Raw genomic sequence first — 7,413 nt, 5'->3', positions numbered from 1 at the left:
CGCCATCACAACGCGAAGTGTATTTAGGTTAATATATAATTCGTTAGTAAAAAAAAGTGTCGAACTTCTGGCTTGGGTCACCAGTTCACTGGTAGTATCAATAATTCAGACATTTAAAATTATGTATGTATATCTATAAACATAATAATGAAAACAGTAAATGATGTCATGATCCATCTGACTCACATCTTATTTAAATAACGATTTTTTTTACATATTTTTAAGACCATTCACATGAAAAGCCATAAAATTCTAATTTAAAATGTATTGTTATCTAAGAATGGTGAACTTAGGAGGGTGTGGCGATAAAAAACCAGTATTAGTTTTGCTAAGTGATCGTTGTGGTAAAAATAAAACTTGAATTGTTAAAATATTTGATGTTACAAACCCAACGTACCTACTCAGTAGATTCACACAAACTGTCGGTTTCACAACTGAGAACGCCACGCTAAGCACAACTTAAGTATCACGTGTAGAGTGGTGATTCATTAAGTTCATAATTTGGCCAGCTTTGCATAATAAGTAAAATTGGCCAAAGGGTTCTAACCCCGAAGGGGTAGTCAGTAGGGCTGGGACATCTTTTTTTTCAAGCCACTTTACTTTGTAAATTTGTACTCGCTTTCTCACTGCATCCTCTCGGTCACTAACCATAATTATTGCCACACACAAAGCACCTATCCCAAAAACGGCGATATGATAGATAGAATATTCTTTATTTGCACACACACATGAAATAAACTTACATAACTTAAATACTAACACATATGTACAAAAATGGCGGCCTTATCGCTTAAAGCGATTTTTTCAAGACAACCTTAGGGTGGAAGAGGGGTCAAGTGTACTAAAGAATTCTAAAGGAATAATTAAAGTAAAGTTTTGTTATTATATAAGTACCTACTAACTAAATCTATAAACTTACATGCAATTATACTTGTATACCTAAAATAATGATATATATTTTATAATATACTACATAGACCTACATAAACATAATAATCAGATTTAATAGGATATCTATATTTAGGTCTGAAATAATATAACAGATATGGTTCGCACTCTATCACGTGAGTACAAATGTGCTGCGAAAAGTGGGTGGCTCGCTCGTGAGCCACCTCTGACTACACCCCTTCGGGGATTACAGTCGTGAGTGCATATGTAGGTATGTATATATGTACAAAGCATCTAAATTTAAAGGCAACTGAAAGTTGTCTATGTATTCCACCAATAAAACAGCTCAGTCGTAATTGGCGTTCAAAAAAAGTATGGTTCGATAGAATGAAAACCTTTGATTTCAGTGTAGTTTTTCGCCCTTTGACTGATAAATTTTAGCAAATCCATATCCAATCCATCCTTTCTTATATCGTTTTACTAGGATTATACTGGTCATACCGAAAGAAGAAAGCATGTTAGCCTTTGACTATAATACACGAGCAATGAAAAAGTTCCACTTTCGAAATGTCCAACACCAAATGAACCCCATCGGAAGGTTCTAAGTTAACTTCGATATCACTTGTTCAAGGTTCCAGTCGCTACGTTGATTAGGCTTACTAAGTAAGTAAATTTTCCGTAATATCTAACTAAGTATTTTATTACTTAAAATGTGTAAATCAAAATTTACGACTTCATTTAAATAAAATAAAACAACGCAGTAGTTTAATAACAATGACTCACACGATTTTTTATAGGTGTTGATATTTTCTTATCTTTCGAGCTACACCTACAAATGTTTTGTTTTTAATGAAATTATAAATTTAGATTTATTTAAGCACAGTCACGAATAATAGTACCGTATTGTAGAAAAGGTTATCCTTTGATTCCAGTTAACAAGATCTGGTAAAAACGAAAACTGATTGATTGATCAAATAAAAAAAGTTTATTAACCGAAACCTTTTTGCTAATTGCAAAAAGTTGGTTAATGCAAAAATTTCAATGGGTCAAGAGATACGTAAATAGCAATGTAGGAAGCGTCTGTTTCTTTTTTTTTAGTTAACAATCATTAATTAGATGCTTTTTTATTGGTTTCATACGTAGATCGGCCGATAGGTTGCCCGTGACAGATTTATTACTCGAAGATTGCGAGTCTTTATTCCCACTGCTTCGCATGTATTGCCCCTTTGATGTCTAAGTTTTGTTTGCTCACTGATGCTATCATGGAATCATAATAAATGTAAACATTAAAACATTTTGTAAGCAATTTAGTGTATAGTGTAGTTGTTTCCTGAATAATGGCCGCAGGGTGTGATGATGTTGTCCGTTCCGTGTTGCAGGAGGGTCACTCTATGCTGACGAAAAACGAACGAACGAGAGCTGTCGTTTAATCTGCACGTTTAAAACGAGATAGAGTCGTGGCTCGCGCAGCAGCACTGCGAAATTTAGTTTTTGGCCATATAGAGTGACCCCCCCTATGGGATCGTTTTCTGGTGATAATGATGAAGTGTCAGATGGATGGTTACCTCTTGTGAGCTCACTAATCGTTGATGCATGGGTTTGATAATACAGAGTGACGTTGGTAAAGGTCGTTTTACTTTCATATAGTTTTTGTGGTGTCTTTTTTGATACAAGGAACGTAGGTAAGTTTTATTTCGAGAGAACAGAGTTGGGGTTGGATTTAAAATGTTTTCCGATACGAAATATTTGTCTGTATAAAATGTAAATTCGATGTATGAAACTTTGTAGACTGAGTATATCCACGCTGCCCACTTGTTTCTTGTGGGAATCAACAGCAAAGTTTACTGATGGATAGCAAATATTGGCCACAGAATTACTCAAGTGTCACTTTGTAGAATTGTGAACGTTCGCACGGTAAAGTTTCACACGTCACTAAATATTTTATTGGTGTTTTCTTTTGTCTAGACGGAAACCTGCATACATTTTGAGCGGAAAAGTCTTCTAAATGATTTTAGGAATATACTTATATAAAAGAATCCACACACGCTCTTACTCCATCTACTAATGGTTTGCAATTTAGATGGATTATATTGTACAGTAGGTAGTGGTGCATTGCTTTATCGATCGCCAGTGTTTGTTTTTATATATTATATCCACTGGAAATAGGAGGCAAGCCTATTGCTATCCTTCCTTCCAGTACAACGAAGACTGACCAGTACTCTTAACACATCAGAGTAACTACTAACCATTAACACCGCGCCATCTGGACGTATGTAAAATAAAGAACAAATATATAATATTGGGCGATAACGTTTCGTAATCATTATTAATAAACTAGGGACTCTTGAGTTACTACTAACCATTAACCACTGCGCCATCTGGACGTCATAATGTCACCTATAAAGGAAAATAAATATACTTAATATTATTAAATATAGATACTAAAAATATTATTAAAACACAAAGATTGTAAATATATAAATCCTTGATCTGCTAAATGCTAAAAGTACCTCATACGACATGTAGGGTAAACTAGGTACACATTGTCGCGGCTCAATAACACTAAGAGACAAAGAACAGTATGTTAATGAGTAAGTAATACACCGGGCGATGGGTATCGGCATAAAGGCAGCCGCTTCAATTGATTGTGTGTTCCGTTTTGTAATCGATGTGTCGCATAACTCATGATCGAGCCTCCACAGAGTTAAGAAGCAACAGATAGGTCTGTGATTAGTGCCGGGGTATGCCACTAGATGGCAAGTATAAGCAAATAACTTTTTAATAAGTAATATAAAACATATTATGTAGGTAATTTGCTAACTGAAGCTCTGATCTCGTTACGTATATATACCAGAATACCTAGCACGGGGCGCAAGTCAAGACGTGACATAAGATTTCTGCCACACTCGCTCTACAGGCCGCGCTATGTGAGTGAGCGATGTATTTTTTTTTGTGGTTTTTTTTAGAACTGCTATTTCATTTATTCCTTTTACCATGAAGGTATCAGCATCGTATTTTTAAGGCCAGAAAATGATAAACACAAACTTTGATTTATCTTATAATTATGATTGAGCTTTATAGCATATGCAATCCACCCAGCATGTCTCGTAGAGTCTTAACTCTACGCTTAGTGAGTCGGAGGCAGCACCAACAAGTGGCTGTGAAAGGTCAGGGCGACTCAAACCGAGCAGTAATTAAAGGAGGTTATTTTTAGCGATAACCATCGTTTAAACAGTTACCTGCATGCATCAGCACTAGCCCTGTGGTCGATCGGAAAAGAAAAATCTAACCGCAATCACGGAAACAAGGAAAAGATTGCGATCGTGAGCGCGAACAATAATGAGGATCTTGTGAATAGATTTTATGATTAATCTTATTTTTGTAAATTAGAGGTCGACTTAGTGAGAATTCTATAATTATTTTACATACATGATTCAGAGGCAAAAGTCTCGACCTATCTCTGTCTCGTTTACTCTGATCGCGGAGCCTTGAGAGCGAGTGCTACATAAACTTTTGTCACAGCTTTTCATCTGGTCGATGCAACGATGTTTGAATACGAACTAGATGGAGTGTCAGTGCAAATGAAACGTCTTGACAAATAACACCCCACTTCTACCCCTGAGCTTTTATTCTGAACTAGCTGTTCCCGCGCGCTTCGCTTCGCCTTAAAAGTTTTCCCGTGGGAATTCCGGGATAAAAAGTAGCCTATGTTCTTTCCCAGGGTCTAGACCGTATGTATACCAAATTTCATTCAAATCCGTTTAGTAGTTTTGGCGTGAAAGAGTAACAGACAGACAGACAGACAGACAGACACAGTTACTTTCGCATTTATAATATTAGTTAGTATTAGTATTAGTTCGGTTAGAAAATTTGTGACTTTATTCATTGGTATAATGGTTGTCATTAGGTTGAACTTAAAACGGTTTCACAGTAAACAAAACGCGGACAGTTTTATGCTTAAATAAACGAACGTTTGTATTAAAATATCGTTGGTTTTTTGCTTTGTATGTGACACACCATCTTGTTTCGTATATTTAATCTAAGGCTCAATGCTACTAGGTCTGCAGAGTCTGCACTGGTACCTGTATAGGGTCTGCACCAATATAGACCTTGGCCCGTAATATTTTATAAGCAAAAAGTCGACCCAATGGAAGCCGCCGAATTTTTTCATAATTTTTCTTACATAATAATTATTCATTATGTTCGTAGACATCTGCAAGTTTTTTTTGTAATTGAGGCTGTGAAGTGTTAAGTTGATACAAAAATATTGTGTATATGTATAAAACCATTATTGCCATGACTCTGCATATTCATTTATTATGAATGTTTACCGAAAATAATTAGTTTTTTAGTTGTTTTTTACACGCTAGTATTTATGTGAATCAAACAAACATAGAGCTATATAGAGCTAGTACAAGATCATACTTACACTTAGGAAATAGAACTTGGTACAGTGAATGACCATCAAAACTCCCATAAAGGCTTACCCCCTTATTCATAAAAAAGTTACTGAACGGATTAACTATTGAACTGTTCTGTCCCTCTCTGACAGAGAACAATTTGTTCTTTGACAGAGAGTGACAAAACAGTTCAATAGTTAATCCGTTCAGTAACTTTTTTATGAATAAGGGGGTTAGTTATTAGCCAGTTACCAATCGATACATATATATAGGTACCTAACCTATGTAGTTTGAAGAGAAATCTCAGTTTCTTCATAAACTTATACAGCCAGTTAGCAGATAGAACAGCTTAGAATGAAACGGACGCAAAAAAGCTTGCATGTCAAAGTGCCGTCCATATTGAAGTAGCCGAGTTGTCGCAGCTTGCGAAATGCGAAAATCATAAATTGATCGGCACATATTAAAGGAGCAAATTTAAACTTCGGATATTTTTACAGCAAAATTATAATACAATGGACATTGTTAAATTTATTACTCACTATTCAACCGTTTTGTAAGCCTTCGCGTTTATTATTGTGCCGCTTGCAGTTCATTTGTCATTTATATGAAAAAAAAACGTATTTTATTGAATCGATTTCTTACTTTTTGTTCTAAATGCGTTTTTTTTAAATTGACTTGATAGATACCCTTCTATAAAGCGCAGTTTAAACTGGCTATAAAATGGCAGAAGTCGACTTGTGGAAGGGTGTTAACAGAAAGTCTGCCAAGTATACTTCTGGATGATTTTCATATAATTATCCACTCTCGGGCAATGAAAACGTTCCACTAAGAAAATAACCAAATTCCTTATAAACGGAAAATGCTAGCTTAATGACGCCTTCTGCAATATTGAAGTACATTTAACAGAGCATCAGGATGATACCAACTAAAAACGGTAATATTTTGTTCAAATATAAATGAAATGTTAAAAAATTGGGGTTGTTTGGCGTCGGCATTTTCTGAGTGGGACTTTTTCAGTGCCCGTGAGTGTAATAATAGAAATATGGGAACATCCCACACTAGGCCATCCGACCCGACACCAAACTAGGAAGAATCTGTATGTAATATGGGTATCGGACAGCTGATATATCTGCAAGTTTTTATTTTAACACCTAAAACCTAGTACAAATATCTGTCTTTAATCAAATATGATTAAGATACTAGAGCTTTGCTTAAAAAAAAATATAGGTACCTCATAATTATTATATCTCTCATTAACATAAGGGTGCAACATACATAAATCGTAATTCAAATCGATTTTGAATAATTTGCATAAAATCCATGTAGCAAACATTCTATATTCGGAAAATCAAACAAATTAACAAGTTGATTTTTAAAGGATAAAGATCTTTTTGATTCATGATTAAGTACCTATTTATGATTTAATTAAGAGTCTGTATTGCCCGCAGGTGTTCTTGCCATATAACTTGAACCAGATGACTTTATATGGACCAGGTGTCACGAAAACTTGAAAATGATATATTTTATTATGATTATTTAGCAAATAGTGATGAATCTAATCGATTGCTTATTTTCTGAAAGAAGATCCAGAATTTATCTGTTTTTCATGCAAATTACAATGTTTTTAGAGTTGCAAATATAAGAATTACCCATTGAAACTTCGTAGGTACCTATGATGTACTCACTCAGTTGAATTGACTACTCTCAGAGGACCTAAGGCACTGTTGTAAGTTTGCCTCGTTTTATAAGTATAACCGAACTTCAATGAAGTTCGGTTAAGCTGCGGTAAAGATTTTTTTTAAATAAGTTCTTAGTATTAGATATTTTTTTAAATTTCATACATATGCATCATCATACATAATCATCATGATATTGCAGTTTTGTAGAAGCGCCATGCTCTTTTCATATCGATCTAAATATGCACAAAAGGATACCTGTCACAGTAGGTGGCACATTAGATCCATTATTTATTTAAACAAAACTATTATTGTACGCGATATATCTTCATTATGTCGAAAATCCTTACATAATAGATCCAGTGACCCCAAATCAATGTGCTAAAACCCCAATTAAGTTGAACAAATTTGTCGATACACGCCTTCATTTGATACCTCCCGCAGTGATT

The sequence above is a fragment of the Plutella xylostella genome, chromosome 9 (assembly GCF_932276165.1).
Source record: "Plutella xylostella chromosome 9, ilPluXylo3.1, whole genome shotgun sequence".
Taxonomy (NCBI): domain Eukaryota; kingdom Metazoa; phylum Arthropoda; class Insecta; order Lepidoptera; family Plutellidae; genus Plutella; species Plutella xylostella.
This window is presented reverse-complemented; position numbering follows the sequence as displayed.